This window comes from Palaemon carinicauda, chromosome 6 (genome assembly GCF_036898095.1).
Source record: "Palaemon carinicauda isolate YSFRI2023 chromosome 6, ASM3689809v2, whole genome shotgun sequence".
Lineage (NCBI taxonomy): Eukaryota > Metazoa > Arthropoda > Malacostraca > Decapoda > Palaemonidae > Palaemon > Palaemon carinicauda.
In genome coordinates, this window is record NC_090730.1 from 20,115,152 (window position 1) to 20,129,702 (window position 14,551).

Genomic DNA, 14,551 nt, shown 5'->3' on the forward strand with positions numbered 1-14,551 from the left:
TCTAGTTTGTTAGAGAGAGAGAGAGAGAGAGAGAGAGAGAGAGAGAGAGAGAGAGAGAGAGAGAGAGAGAGAGAGAGAGAGGGTGTTTGTGGAAGTATAAGTTACATTTCTCTTTTCGTTAGGAAAAATATCCGTAGGTGTAAAATGAATAGAAATATGGGTGTCATAATATCCAGCATCCAGATATACTGGGAAAAGTGAGTAGCTGATTGGTTTGTTATATCAGGATTTATCTTTTACTTTTACAATTATCATTTGCATAATATTTGATAATGCTTATCTCTTATCTTAAATATTAGTTCCATCTGTTTGATAATAATAATAATAATAATAATAATAATAACATTCAATTTCTTTACCTAACCTAACCTTATTTAACCTAACAAAGTGCAAGTCTTCTTAACAAACTATTGATCGACAAATAAATTATGAATTAATTTCCTGATGTAGAGATAAAGTTACAGGTGTAGGCCTACTTGGTGGTCAGGGTCAAAAACTTGAACTGTATTGTCATGATAAGTTCAGTCACTAAACAATCTCAAAATGTTTTATTTTCACAAATTGATGATTTTGAAATCTAGGTTATAGCCTAGCGTTTGGGTCTGTGAGGCCGTTCAGACCCTCTTGGGTTTATAGCATCATGCTTTACTTACTAGGGTTCTGGGTTGTCTAGTATTAATAATAATAATAATAATAATAATAATAATGATAATAATAATAATAAAAATAATAATAATAATAAAAGGATTCCACTTTGTTTTGTTTCATTCACACTCTGAAAGATAAAAAATCCATAGACCTATTCATGTTGGATTTGTTACTATAAATCTGCAAAGAAAATTATTAATTAAACTCATTCATAAAGAAAAGCAAAGGAACGCCTATCTGGAAAGATAAAAATTGTTCCAGAAAGTAGTCTTACATATCACTGTTCCAGGAGTCAGTACTGGAATCCGATAATGATATGTGTAGACACCCGTATCTTCTCCAGGCTTATTGATACCGATAGACAAATGAAGTTACTTATCCGTAAGATAATATTGCTCTCTATGATAAAGAAACCGATGTCCAAAGGACTTTCATATAAGAAAATAGTCGTGGTTACTGTTAACACTAGTAGCCTCATTGAATAACTAACCTTAACCCATAGACATAGTGGAAATATCTCTTTGAGAGAAATTTAGACAAAGGTGTCCTTTTTCCCAGTGATAGATAGATATATAGATAATGGTGCTGTGGTTTTATTATATATATAACAGAAAGAAAAGATACTGATATATATATATACAGTATATATATATATATATATATATATATATATAAATATATATATATATATATATATATATATATATATATGAGTGTATATATATATATATATATATACAAATATATACATATATATACAGTATATATATATATATATATATATATATATATATATATATATATATATATATATATATATATATATATATATATGTATGTATGTATATATATACCCTTTTTTTCTATCTGCCATAATTTCAGAATCTTGGCCGAGCAGAAATATCTATTATTAAAGGAATATCCCTAGGGGTCTTAGATCCCGTAGCATAGAGAATTCGATATTAAAGGGTATTTGAAGTTTATTTGTTGTAATGAAAATCTCATGTGTTCGTGATAAAATAATATATATATATATATATATATATATATATAATATATATATATATATATATATATATATATATATATCTATATATGTGTGTGTATATATATTTAATATACTGTATACATGAATATATATATATATATATATATATATATATATTCAAATACATTATGTAAATATATATATATATATATATATATATATATATATATATAAATATGTGTACATATTTAGTATATATTGGAGTTTATACGAATATTTTATATATATATATATATATATATATATATATATATATATATATATATATATTTGGGCTCAAGCCATGTCGTCCTGATGGAAGTTCCTATATGGTAGCTTCCTAGGGTATATTACAACTACGGCGATATTCCCAGAGAATTTACCTTAAGGTACCAGAATTCTAACTCCTGGAGCGAATATCCCTCCTGAAAGGGATATCGCGACATATCAGAGGACGTATTCTTGACACGCCACATGGCAATCTGCACCCCAAACAGAGATTACGTATCGAGGGGTCAATTGGCAAGAAACGAAATCGGGAAAGAAAAAGGGGAGCCGCTCCCAAGGCTCCCTATTCTCCAGTTTCGTAAGCATGCCTGGCGCCAATCCTGGCGCCATCTGTATTCCTTTTTGCGTAGCTTAACAACTCTGTGTTTTTTCCTGTGTTTCTCGCAAATCTTGGATTTATTCAGCTTTTCATGGCTTCTCCAACTTCGTCGGCCTCTGATAAGTTGAGTACCATTTCTTTTATGTATAAATGTAGGCTCTTGATAAATTTTTGAGTGATTAATAGGATTAATCTTTGTTACAAGAGCCGTAGCCTACCGGAGGTGTCATGGACGCTGTCGCTTGCTAGGTATAAGTTTAGTTAGCCAGAGCGACGTTCCCGGTTGTTTTGCTTTAATAAATTTTAGCTATTTAGCTTTACATAGGATTTCCGTTCGTGCTTTAGTATTATTTTGGCGAAGTATTCGCCAACTCTGGCCTATGCTAGGCCATGTAGCCTAGTCGTTTGGTCCTAGTACTTTCTGTATGATTTTGGTTTTCCGAGTGTATTAAAATTTTATTGAAGCTTTAGGCTGTTTTTTATACATTTAAGATTATGTTGAATATTTCCAAGATAGTATACGAGTGAGTTTCGGTGATTTAGGTAATCGATTCTCTTGGTGCCTAGGCTAAGTTGCTTATGGAGCCTTAGTATACTTTCTCATACTCCCCGGTTGCTTTCTTTTCTTCGGAGAAGTTATGCAATCCCTTTCCCTCTGTTTAAGACTTGGGCTTATCCCTAAGTGGTTTATCTGAATTAACTTTCGATAAAACTATACTGGGGTGTTACTGTACCCTCCTGTTCCAGTAAGTCTGGTTTCAGAGTGGGACAGAACAACAGAGTTTTTAGTCTGAGTCTGTGTTCGTCTGGCTTGGGGTAGAGTCTCCCTCGCTGGCCTGACACAGACATAGGAGGCTTAGCCTCCTTAGGCCACTACTGAAGGTTTCTGTACGAGATGATTCCTTCTTTTGTGATCTACCAGACTAGTCCTTGTTGCTGTTCTCGGGGGAGGATAAGATTCTTTCCCTGGGAGTACCAACACCTTCCTTGCTTTGGTTCTCTGGGAGCTTGCAAGTATTGCTGGCCTCCCTCCTTGGATCTCCCTTAGGCTAAGATGAGTTTCCTTGGCTGCGGGTGATCCTTCACTAAAGCAAGGTTGGTAGGACCCTCTTTTGTCTCTTCCCCCTCTATCTCCGTAATGGCCGAGCCATTACAGTACTGTACGCCATTCTACATCTGGACCTAGGATAGGTTAGGATGTGGAATTGACTCAGTCCCTTGCCGGCTGGCAGAGCTGCCGACCGGCAAGGGTCTTCTGCTTTGAGTGCTGCCCGGACCTCCCTTGGTCCCTCATCCATGCCTGCCTGTAGAACCAGACGGCATTGGTCAGGAAGCCTGAATTAGATTTTCCCCTTCCTTATATGCACTCTTTCGGATTGCCGGGCTTGGAGGTAGTGTACGCTCTTATCCCGGCATCCATTCTGTTTTCTTCTAGTGCTGTACCCGACCCGGCTGCCGGCCTATGAGGCCGGCAGCCGGGCAGTCGTAGTCCTCTGGTTCTTTTGCTGCTGGCTGGCATCGGTTGTGTACCTTTGCCGGCCGGCTAATGTCAGCCATTGTCTGCCGGTCGCCAAGAGTGTGGCCGGCAGCCGGGTACTACCTTATGTAGTTGCCGGCCGGCAGTCATTGCCGGCCAACATTGGCTGTTGCATTTGAACCAGCGTTCTGCCGCCTTATAGCTGTTAAGTAGTATACTTTAAAGCTGGTTATGGTGTGTGCCGGCCGGCAAGTGCCGGCCGGCACATAACCTTCTATACTGTACCAGTATTCTTCAGTATAACATATACTGTAAGAAGAAAACTATAGTATAAGTTTTGGTACAGCACTGTGTGTTCTAACACTTTTGTGTTGTCTTGCACAGCCCTTTGCTGTTGCCTTACAGATAAGAAAGTGAGTTCTTTCTTGTCTATTATCCAGGATTTTAAAATCATTGCTTAGGTGTGAGCTCCACCTGTTTCCTCTGGAAACTTTGCATTGGTTATTCTAGAAGAGATTAACCATTCGATTTTATTATCTGGAAGGCTGCAACAATTGGTTGTGAAGGAAACACAAGTGTGTGTCTTTCCTTTCTGAATTGTTATGCTATACTATGCATATTCAGTGATACTTAGTTCACTTGATACTCATGGAAATTTCTTCTCTTTACAGGAGGACCCTCGGAAGTGCGGAAGTGTTTTCTGCAACGTCCGCAGTAAGAACCTCTGCGGACATGAGTTTTGTAGGAGGCACACAGCATGCGCTGTCTCCAAGGGTGATCTCCAGTATTGGGAACCTCAGGTATGTACCGTGTGCACTAACCTGATTACTGAGGCCTTTGATTCCCCTAGGACGGCGGAATCAAGGGATATAGCAAGGGAAAAGCTTCGTACCTGGGTAAGGGGCTTCCAGAAGAAGACCTCTGGACCTTATCTTCCAAGTGAGAAGATGAGGGCGTATCTTTTCCCTAGGGCATCAGCTGATGCAGTGATTCCCCAGCCTCAAGAGGAGATCCCCCAAGTTCAGATCCAGGTGGATGCTGAAGTCGCGGTCGCTATGCAAGACATCCAGTTGGGTGACAGGATGTCTGACGTGGACGAGCGTCTGGAGGAAGACCTCCTGGCAGAAGCCCAGGATGAAGTTCAAGCCCCAGACGTTGTAGAGGAAGAGGTCGACGAGGTGTCGGCTACTCCGGTTCAGATCCCGGAGCCTATTCCCTCAACATCGGCCGCTCTCCCAGTAGAGCTGGGACAGGCCCTCTCCTCCATTGTTGGAATGATCCAACAAATGCAGAAGGAGAATCAGGAGAAGGCGGCTGCAATGGAACTGCGGATGCAGAGCCTTGCAGCATCACATGGGCCCCAGAAAAGGCTCAAAGTGAAAGACCTTCCCTTGTGCTCAGATGCTAACCCGTGGAGGTATGCTGAGCACATGCCGATGACGACTGGAAAGATCGTCATCTCGGATAAGGTGGGTTCAGTTCCCCTAGAGGAGGTGGAATTCTGGCCCAACAAGGCGTCATATCCGGACTGTTATGTCTGGCTGAGGAAGGAACCAGCTTCAAAGGAGGAGACAGAGCCGAAGGAGGTCATAGTGATGGACCATGCTAAGGCTCAAGCTTTGCTTTCATCCTCGATGAAAGAGAGGGGCTTCTCGAACTCAAAGGTAGCTGCATTGAGTAAGAAGCTCCCTTCCTTTGTGTCCTCTCCTACTAGAGCCTTCCCCTTTTTACAGAAAGGGTTTGCGGCTGTACTAAAAGCAGTCGAGGCTGGCAAGCCTTGCCCCTCCCTGGAGGAGTGTAAACCCTTGTCGCTGGCCCTGCCTATGGACCACAAAGACTGGAAGGACGTCCATCTTACGTTCTCAGTTGGGAAGTTGGAGGCTGATATTGCCGGACGTCAGTTCGGCGAGGACCTCCCTAAGCTGTCTGACTCTCTTTTGCGGAGAGAGTTCGAGACAAAAGAAAGACTGGCTGCCTCAATGTCTCTTCAGACTACTCTTGAGACGATGGCAAGTGACCCCAAGGTCCATGAAATGTTCATGGTAGTGGCCAAGACTCATCTGGCCACAGTGACGAAGGATCTTTATAGCTTCGTCAAGGCGAGGAGAGCTTGTAGGGAGTTCGTGTTCACCTCGGCTATGGTGAGGCACGAGCCAAGGAAACTAATCTCCTCCAACATTTGGGGCAAAGACCTTTTCCCTACCGAATTGGTCAAAGAAGTTGTTGATAAGGCCGCCTTGGAGAATAGAAACCTTCTCCAGAAGTGGGGCCTGGCTATCAAAAGAAAGTCTTCCCCGGATGAGGGTCCTCAACCAAAGAGGAAGACTATGAGGACTAGGCTACCGTCTCGGCCAGCCAAGCCTCTTAGACAGCAACAGCAACTACAATTGCCATTGCCTTCAGTGCCCCAGATGGTGGCACAAACCCCGACCACTTTTCAGTGGGTACCCCAGGCTGTGTCGACACAGTCCACGGCATTCACCCCAACGTTCGAAGGGCAGTCTACTTCCTTTCGAGCAAAGCCTAGAGGAGCAGCCAGAGGCTCGTCTAGGCGCCCCTCAAGGGGAAGGGGATTCAGGGGTGGTCGCGGTCAGGGAGGCAAGACCTCAGGACGGCAGTCCAAGTGAGATGATGCTGGTAGGAGGGAGACTTCAGAATTTTCGGGATCGGTGGACCTTCGATCCCTGGGCCCACAGCCTACTCAAGAATGGACTGGGCTGGAGCTGGTACAGCACTCCACCCCCGTGCCCTCGGTTTTTCCAACACTCCACCCCCGTTCTGGAGGAGTACGTTCAAGAACTGTTGGAGAAAAAAGTGATCCGAAGGGTGAAGTCCATCAAATTCCAAGGGAGGCTGTTTTGTGTTCCCAAGAAAGACTCAGAGTCATTCTGGACTTGTCGCCACTCAACAAGTTCATAGTGAATTACAAATTCAAGATGCTAACACTGCAGCACATAAGGACCTTACTGCCCAAGAGGGCATATTCTGTCTCTATAGACTTGTCAGACGCCTATTGGCACGTTCCAATCAACCGTTGACTCTCCCCCTACCTAGGGTTCAGGCTACAACGAAGACTATACACCTTCAGAGCCATGCCATTCGGGCTAAATATAGCCCCAAGGATTTTCACGAAGCTTGCGAGCGTAGCTCTCAAACAATTACGCCTAAAGGGAATTCAGGTAGTAGCCTACCTGGACGACTGGCTGGTGTGGGCAGCATCCGAGACAGAATGCTTGCAAGCTTCCAGTCAAGTGATCCAGTTCCTAGAGTACCTAGGCTTCAAGATCAACAGAAAAAAGTCTCGACTTTCTCCATCTCAAAAGTTCCAGTGGCTGGGAATCCACTGGGACCTAATGTCACACCGTTTCTCCATCCCGGCGAAGAAAAGGAAGGAGATAGCGGGTTCTGTCAAGAGACTTCTAGATTCCGAAAGGATATCAAGACGCGAACAGAAGAGGGTACTGGGCTCTCTCCAGTTTGCTTCGGTGACAGACCCAGTGCTAAGAGCACAGCTAAAGGATGCAACCGGAGTTTGGAGAAGTTATGCATCAAACGCGCGAAGAGATCTGAGAAGACCAGTTCCGCTTCGGCTACGTACTCTTCTCAGGCCTTGGTCCCAAGCCAGACATCTAAAGAAGTCGGTTCTTCTTCAGCCACCTCCCCCGTCGGTGACGATTCACTCAGACGCCTCGAAGGAGGGATGGGGAGGTCACTCTCATCGGAAAAAAGTCCAGGGGACTTGGTCCAAGCTATTCAAGACCTTTCACATAAACTTTCTAGAAGCTATGGCAGTGCTCCTTACCTTAAAGAAAGTCTCCCCGCGTCACTCGATCCACATAAGGTTGGTGATGGCCAGTGAGGTAGTTGTGAGATGCTTGAATCGACAAGGATCGAGGTCACCACCTCTCAACCAGGTGATGTTGGCCATCTTCCGATTGGCGGAAAAGAAGAAGTGGTACCTGTCGGCAGTTCACCTTCAAGGAGTCCGCAAAGTGACAGCGGACGCTCTATCCAGGTTCACACCGATAGAGTCGGAATGGTCCTTATACGCAGGATCATTCTCCTTCATTCTGAATCAAGTCCCAGAACTGCAGATAGACCTCTTTGCGACGAAAGACAACAAGAAGTTGCCCCTGTACGTGTCCCCGTACGAGGACCCCTTAGCGGAAGCAGTGGACGCGATGTCCCTCGACTGGAACAGATGGTCCAGGATTTATCTGTTCCCTCCTCACAACCTTCTGTTGAGGGTCCTCAACAAACTGAGATCCTTCAAGGGGGTAGCGGCAATAGTGGCCCACAAGTGGCCGAACAGCGTGTGGTTCCCCCTGGCATTGGAACTACGGCTGAAGTTTGTACCGCTACCAGATCCAGTTCTGACCAAGCGAGTCCAGAAGTCGACTGTCTGCGCTTCATTACAGAAAATCCGGACCCTGCAGCTCATGATTTTCTCTCCCTAGCGGTGAGAAAGCGTTTCGGGATTTCGAAAGCCAGCATAGACTTCCTAGAGGAATATAAGTGCAAATCTACTAGAAGGCAATATAAGTCATCTTGGAGAAAATGGGTAGCCTTTGTCAAGGCGAAGAATCCGCAGGAGATCTCGACAGACTTCTGCTTATCTTTCTTCATCCACCTCCATGGTCAAGGGTTGGCAGCTAACACGATTTCAGCGTGTAAGTCTGCTTTGACAAGACCCATTCTATATGCCTTCCAGGTCGACCTAGGTAACGAGATCTTTAATAAAGTTCCGAAAGCCTGCGCTAGGCTCAGACCTTCAGCACCTCCAAAGCCCATTTCATGGTCTTTAGACAAAGTTCTTCATTTCGCTTCTCTGTTGAGCAATGAGGAGTGTGCGTTGAAGGATTTGACACAAAAAGTTATTTTCCTATTTGCACTCGCGTCCGGGGCCAGGGTTAGTGAGATTGTAGCCCTCTCGAGAGAGGAAGGTCGTGTTCAGTTCCTGGATGGGGGAGAACTGAACCTGTTTCCGGATCCTACGTTTCTCGCCAAGAATGAGTTACCCACCAACAGGTGGGGTCCCTGGAGAATCTGCCCTCTGAAAGAAGATGCATCTCTATGTCCAGTAGAATGCCTAAAGGTCTATCTTCATAGAACTTCAGACTTCAAGGGTGGTCAACTATTCAGGGGAGAAACATCAGGCTCAAATTTATCTCTGAATCAACTCAGAGCGAAAATCACATATTTTATTCGCAGAGCGGATCCTGACAGTACACCCGCAGGTCACGATCCGAGGAAAGTTGCCTCATCCTTAAATTTCTTTAATTGTATGGATTTTGAACATCTCCGTTCATACACTGGCTGGAAGTCTTCCAGAGTGTTCTTTCGCCACTATGCGAAGCAAGTAGAGGAACTAAAGAGATCTGTGGTAGCAGTGGGTCGCGTCGTTAACCCTACTGTTTAACTCTGCGAGGAACAGTGGTTTTAATTGGGACGATTAATTCCAGGGTGAGTGTGTAGTTACATACTGTACTACAAACTAAGTGAGGGCACTGAGTTGCCCACGTAGACTGTCCCATTTCCAAAGGTGAACCTAGCATAAGTGCAGACATGTGTGCCGAGCGTTTCTAACGCTAATGTGATTGATTTGTAATACAGACTTTTATGACTTTGATACCTCGGTATCTTAAAAGTGGCATTTAATGTTTTTTCTTTCAGATAAACAAGTTCTGTTTACTATCATACTTATGCTTAAAGTTTTGGGTTATCCTCTTCTTATATATATATATATATATATATATATATATATATAATTGTTGTTAACCTTTCTATTTATTGTCTATCAATAAATTTGTTCTTGAGAACCTTGCGTCTCCTTCACCTGTGTCAATTTATTGGTATAATTGAGCATTCATTCTATGTACCTTATCTGGGATAATTCTAATAGAATTGTTCCTTTATGCAAGCTATGTTGCATTGGTTTATGCTTTCCCTTAACGGGAGGACTCCGTCCCATAAGGGGACGGTGGCGGTTTTACAAGTTTCCTCCTATGCGGATATAAACCTTTGTCCAATACAAGTATTGTGCGGAGAACTGGTCGATATTTCATATTGACGCAGTGGTTCTTTACAAACTATGCTTTACTTAATATAGGGTGAGACCACTATATTAGCTTGCCTGGTATTCATACATAGGTATATGTACTCTTCGAGACTTTTCCAGAGTCTAGTAGGACTCTTCCCTGTAGGGGGCAGGAAGCTCTAACATGGTTTATAGTTAGTTGAAAAGATGTATAACGGTAACATCTTAGGTCTCTAGGTCTAGTCGACCGGGGAAAAATTACCTCCGGGGAGTACGGCACGTTCTGAGAATCCACAGATACAGCAATGCTCTGGTATACTTCCATCAGGACGACATGTCTTGAGCCCAAAAAATGGATTTTGAGCGAAGCGAAAAATCTATTTTTGGGTGAGATGGCCATGTCGTCCTGATGGACCCGCCCTTCCCTTTCTATGAAAGGGCTGTAGGACCCCTCCCTACATGCAGTATCTGTAGCACCTCGTGTACGCTACAAGGAATACAGATGGCGCCAGGATTGGCGCCAGGCACGCTTACGAAACTGGAGAATAGGGAGCCTTGGGAGCGGCTCCCCCTTTTTCTTTCCCGATTTCGTTTCTTGTCAATTGACCCCTCGATACGTAATCTCTGTTTGGGGTGCAGATTGCCATGTGGCGTGTCAAGAATACGTCCTCTGATATGTCGCGATATCCCTTCCAGGAGGGATATTCGCTCCAGGAGTTAGAATTCTGGTACCTTAAGGTAAATTCTCTGGGAATATCGCCATAGTTGTAATATACCCTAGGAAGCTACCATATAGGAACTTCCATCAGGACGATATGGCCATCTCACCCAAAAATAGATTTTTCGCTTCGCTCAAAATCCGTTATATATATATATATATATATATATATATATATATATATATATATATATATATATATATATGTACATATATATATATATATATATATATATATATATATATATATATATATATGAATATTTTTTGAGACAGCCATTAGGATCCTAAACTCGTGATACCCCTGACAGTCCCTTTACTCCTTTGTCTCCTACTGCATTACAAAGGATGACATCAAAGTTTGAGAACAGAATGTAATCAATTTCGCCTCAGTGACCACTTTGTTGTCATTAGGTTTTCCATTGTGATCTTATAGTATAAATTGGGTACAAGAAAAAAGTTAAAATATCTAGTCTTTGACGACGGTCTAACACTGAGAATAGCTACACTATCATTGTTCCTTTTCTTCAAAGACACCATTTGATTACCTAACTCTCTTGGAGCTTTTATTTGTCCATTGTTAGATATTACAGCGTTTGAAATCCGTAAAAATAAAAGTTCCACTCCATGGATTGGGAATATGTCTTCATCTGTAATGATGGGAGGTAGAAGAGGAAAAGTCTCCTTGCAGATATAAGTTAAACACACGTCGTTTCAAGGAAAATACTTCTGTACATTATAGGTTTGTATAATACGATTATTATGAAAGGATCCTGCTGATAGAGTATCTAGGTTCCGAGTCCTATAATACTAAGATTGGATCCAATACATGGAGTTCCCAAGGTTTCAAATACTAACAATATGAATGAGTCCGGATGATAGATTGTGTAGGGTTCAAATCTGAATATTACTAAGGGATTCGGTTGCTCTTTATGTAACCACAACTTTGATAACTTAGATGCCAAGATCATGCCACACTAAAGATTAATTTCCAACATTTCTGTTGAAATCATTATAATGTTTCGTAGTTACTTTCATTAAGTATGTAGTAGGTTAACCAGGGCACCAGTCACCCGTTGAGATACTACCGCTAGAGAGTTATGGGGTCCTTTGACTGGCAAGACAGTATTACATTGGACCCTTCTCTCTGTTTACGATTCATTTTTCCTTTGCCTACACATACACCGAATAGTCCTTACAGCGAAGTGAAAACAATGAATGTTTTCACTTAATATTCGCTTACGGGCAGCCAACGAAAGAGCCCGTGTCTTGCATAAGGCAAGGCAATCTTAAAGCAAGCATCTCTGCTAAGAAAATCTATTGGCCATGAAAAGAAACAATGTGTAGAGTTCTTTATTCCTTGCATTCTGGATCCTTCCATGACGTCTTTTTGGTTTAAAAATAGCTAAAAATAGCATACTTAATTTGAACTTGGAGAGCACTAAATTGCTAATCATCCCCATCATCCACTCATTATAATTTTCATTACTCCATTTCTGTTTCTATTTTGGGCACAACATTACTATAAAACATGCGCAAGAGGACTTCATGCTTCTTGTTAGCTGGTCACAACTTGATTCTTAGGGAATTACAAGTTTCTTTATAAATGTCACATGAATATTTCCTCTGAAAACAATCGTTAGTTCAATTAGATTTGGGGATCAGGGAGGGGTCGCCGGATATGCCAAATGTATTAAAATTGGTGAGATAATCGAGTAATTACAGTTATTTGATCTAATTTTCAATTATATTTCTATGAAACTAAAATATAAGTAATGTGTTTCATGGTATGACATGTATTAATAGTAAAAACTCCGTAGAATAACAATATCCTTACATTTCGAAAGGCATAATAACGCAGACTTCTCAAGCTCCCTCCCTTACACTATAACGAGTTTTACTTTACCGCCAAGAGATGGCATCAGAGGTACCTTGTCCAAACTAATATAGTCAATAATTTGAAGACCGCGTGTGTCAAAAAAGTGCGGTAGGAAGGTAGAGGCTAGAGAATTGGTAGTTGGTAAATTGTCCAACAACTGTTTCCTCATTAGGAATGAACATTTTTATCAGAAAATGGTATTAATTTTTCATATGCTATCGGAAGCAACCTGAGTTTACTTATGGTAGTGTTTACTATTTGCTTTCTTCGTCAGAATTATATGGATAGTAAGTCATGTTCCTGTACAAGTGACCATTGTAACAATCATCTATATAGTTACGGTTGGTGGGACGAGTTTAGGACAGCGCTGCCAAATGGAATTTCCCTGAATGGAGAATATCATTATTCATTACAGATTCAAATAATTTAAAGAGTAATTGCAATATGCCAGAAGGTGTATGAATATGGTGTAATTTGACGTTTTTATAATCAGCGTAATTAATACTGACAAATCGAATAATGAAAAGGAAAATTGTCACATTTCTGTGTCTTCGACAACGCCTGACTGCATTGCGTCATCCACCTGCGAATTTGTGTTTGTTAATAAGGGCGTTCCAGAGTGTAAATCAGTTATGAAATAAACCTTATCATCATTTCCTAAGTAAATATATGTATGATAGTAAAGCTGTTTATTGGTTCAATATAGGTTAAAAGAATCCATTAAGTATATGATTCATTTGATCTCTGCAAATGAATCAGACGAGACGGACTATACCTATAACAAGAAGTGTCAATGTTCATTTATATAAGTGGAGGGTGGATGTTGCATTAAGCTATTAAAGTTATATGACAATTATTTGCTGAATATGATAGCTTGGAGAGAAGGAAATGTAAGCATATATGATTATAATATATCCGGGATTAATGATTACATAAAGTTTTGCTCTATACAAATGTCTATCTCAAAGGAACGTTTTCGTCTGCAACGATATCAAAGTCAGTTTAATTCATTACCAATATATCACAAGAAAGTTGTTTTTTTTTTTTTTTTTTTTTACATTTTTTATTCGATGGAAAGGTTAACAAAGATGATAGGTTGTTGGATGGCTTGAAAGGTTAATCGAGATATTTTTCATAGTATCAAAAAGGTTTTTCAAATAAGTCAAAAATACCCTATGAGCGATAGAAATGGGAATAGGTTAAGCTGGTCTAAACCATCAAATGTTTATCGTATTTTATATCTGTTATAGGATCGAGTCCTTGGCCGGGCATAAATATTTAACATTAAAGAAATTTCCCTAAGTGTTTTAGATCCCAAGGTAGAGATATAAACGGGTATTTGTAACCTATTTGTTATATATATATATATATATATATATATATATATATATATATATATATATATATATATATATATATATATACTGATTGTGTTTCACTAATACTCGTAATTTTAATTAATGTAAATATCAACCACAATGGCATTTGATATCAAATTCCACCCTTGGGAATGTGTATCCATTAGAAATTCATTAATAATAAATGCTTTTAGCTGAGCAAGGATTAGAGCCTTTGCCCTGTTCTGAAACAATGTCTGCATGGACGACTTTACCATTCGAGCTATCAAGAGAGATATAAGCTCATTTTAAGTCTACTGTATATACATAGACCTGTCAAATTTAGGAATATGTTCTTAGACTTGAAATCAACCCATCAGAACCCCCTCCGTCTGAGCCTTTTCAAACTGTAGCCCTGGCCCCCACCCGCCAAAAATGCTCCTACGCCCTTATTTTTTTGTCTCTTTAAGTGACACTTGTTTTCTCTAATGTTGATGTGTATTAAAGATCTCATCCAACAATTCCGCAAACGAAAAAGCTCTTATAAACAATCATAAACCATCATTCCCCAAAGGAGCAAATCGGTTACTACAGTCTAGAATCATGAGAATGAGCCTTTCTTAACCATCTCTCTTTTCTCCACCTTGGATCATAAAGAAAACCAAAATAGGCTCCCATAATTTGTATATATCAAAGAAATACTGCCATACTCCTAGTCCGCATAAACAAAATGCCTTGGAGCATAATCAAAGGAAGGGACCTCATTATGCCATATACTTCATACTGATATTTCTAAATCTTCTTTGGTTGCTGGCTGTGCT